The following is a 2,484-nucleotide window of genomic DNA, read 5'->3' on the forward strand; positions in this document are numbered from 1 at the left end:
GAAATATTAACATTTGACCCGTTGCCATAATTCACCTTATCGTTGACATTGTTAATTTGTGCTTTAACACAAAAGAAGAAAAAAAAAACATGTAACCCAAATTGGATATCTGATCTTGAACGAGGTCACAGCACACAGAAGAAAAAAAAAACAAGAACAAAAAAACCATGAATCTAAAAATATTTACGCTAAAATCAATAAGCGACGCGTAATTGTGTATGTTTGTGGCCAGCGAATTACAAAAATTGCGACAGCAGTTATGGCCATCAAATTAACCCTCTAAGGAAAGAAATAATGGAGGGTGTTGCGTCAAATTTAAATTTTGTTACATTTTTTTTTACATTTTCTTATATTTTGTACACTTCAATTCGCAATTATCGTCCGATCCTCATAAAAATTTTCATGAGGGTTAGCTTCGATTTTTAAAGATCATTGCGAAAAATTTTGGGGTTGAAATGGACCAGGTCTACAAGTCATAATTAAGGACAAATCGACACGGAATTTCGCATGAAGTCAGAGTTTGGGACAGGGCAGAAGCCTATTCTAGCAGGTAAAATGGGCCACAGCTTTTATGTGACATTTTTTTTGAATACAAAAATGGCCAAAAACCAATGTGACATATTTGCAGAACTGTATGACATTATTACAAAAAAACGAAATCACGCAAAATACATTAGACCTAACAGAAGTATACCGATATGGCTCTTTTACGAAATTAATCTAAATTTTGTAAAACATTAAGAAATTTGCAACAAATTGGTTACTCTCTTTGAGAATCATAGTACACATCAGCCGGTAGGAGAGACGGGCCGATATGGCTAGTTCCTGATCTGTCGTAGAGTCTTAAACCGTTATTTTGATGAGGTATATTTTCCCTGACTTAATTAACAAAACTTCCTCGAGTCTGCCTAAATCGACCACCTTCAGTTCCTCTGGAAAGACACTCTCTCTACAGCTCGCCTGTAGAGATTCTTTCCAACTCGCCTGTAGAGATTCTCTCCAACTCGCCTGTAGAGATTCTCTCCAACTCGCCTGTAGAGATTCTCTCCAACTCGCCTGTAGAGATTCTCTCTCTCCAACTCGCCTGTAGAGATTCTCTCTCTCCAGCTCGCCTATAGAGATTCTCTCTCTCCAGCTCGCCTATAGAGATTCTCTCTCTCCAGCTCGCCTATAGAGATTCTCTCTCCAGCTCGCCTATAGAGATTCTCTCTCCAGCTCGTCTATAGAGATTCTCTATCCAGCTCGTCTATAGAGATTCTCTATCCAGCTCCCCAATAGAGATTCTCTCCAGCTTCCCTATAGAGATTCTCTATCCAGCTCCCCGATAGAGATTCTCTCCAGCTTCCCTATAGAGATTCTCTCTCCAGCTCGCCTATAGAGATTCTCTCTCCATCTCGCCTGTAGAAATGCTCTCTCCAGCTCCCCGATAGAGATTCTCTCTCCAGCTCGCCTATAGAGATTCTCTCTCCAGCTCGCCTGTAGAAATGCTCTCTCCAGCTCGCCTGTAGAAATGCTCTCTCCAACTCGCCTATAGAGATTCTCTCTCCAGCTCCCCTATAGAGACTCACTCTCCAGCTCCCCGATAGAGATTCTCTCTCCAGCTCCCCGATAGAGATTCTCTCTCCAGCTCCCCGATAGAGATTCTCTCTCCAGCTCGCCTGTAGAAATGCTCTCTCCAGCTCGCCTGTAGAAATGCTCTCTCCAGCTCGCCTGTAGAAATGCTCTCTCCAGCTCGCCTGTAGAAATGCTCTCTCCAACTCGCCTATAGAGATTCTCTCTCCAGCTCCCCTATAGAGATTCTCTCTCCAGCTCCCCTATAGAGATTCTCTCTCCAGCTCCCCTATAGAGATTCTCTCTCCAGCTCCCCTATAGAGATTCTCTCTCCAGCTCACCTATAGAGATTCTCTCTCCAGCTCCCCTATAGAGATTCTCTCTCCAGCTCCCCGATAGAGATTCTCTCTTCAGCTCCCTGATAGAGATTCTCTCTCCAGCTCCCCGATAGAGATTCTCTCTCCAGCTCGCCTATAGAGATTCTCTCTCCAGCTCGCCTATAGAGATTCTCTCTCCAGCTCCCCGATAGAGATTCTCTCTCCAGCTCCCCGATAGAGATTCTCTCTCCAGCTCGCCTATAGAGATTCTCTCTTCAGCTCGTCTATAGAGACTCACGCTCCAGCTCGCCTATGGAGATCCTCTCTCCAGCTCCCCTATAGAGATTCCCTCTCCAGCTCCTCTATAGAGATTCTCTCGCCAGCTCGCCTATAGAGATTCTCTATCCAACTCGTCTATAGCGACTCTCTCTCTACAGCCCATTTATAGAGACTCTCTCTCCAGCTCATTTATGGAGATTCTCTCTCCAAATTATTAGCCTTTGAAAAAAAAATACAATTATCCAATATTTTTTAAATAATTAAATATTGTACTACCAATACTTTCACACTTAATGGGTTAATAGAAAACTTGAAGAATGCCCCAAACCAAAAAATC

Source organism: Musca domestica, unplaced genomic scaffold (assembly GCF_030504385.1).
Source record: "Musca domestica strain aabys unplaced genomic scaffold, Musca_domestica.polishedcontigs.V.1.1 37, whole genome shotgun sequence".
Lineage (NCBI taxonomy): Eukaryota > Metazoa > Arthropoda > Insecta > Diptera > Muscidae > Musca > Musca domestica.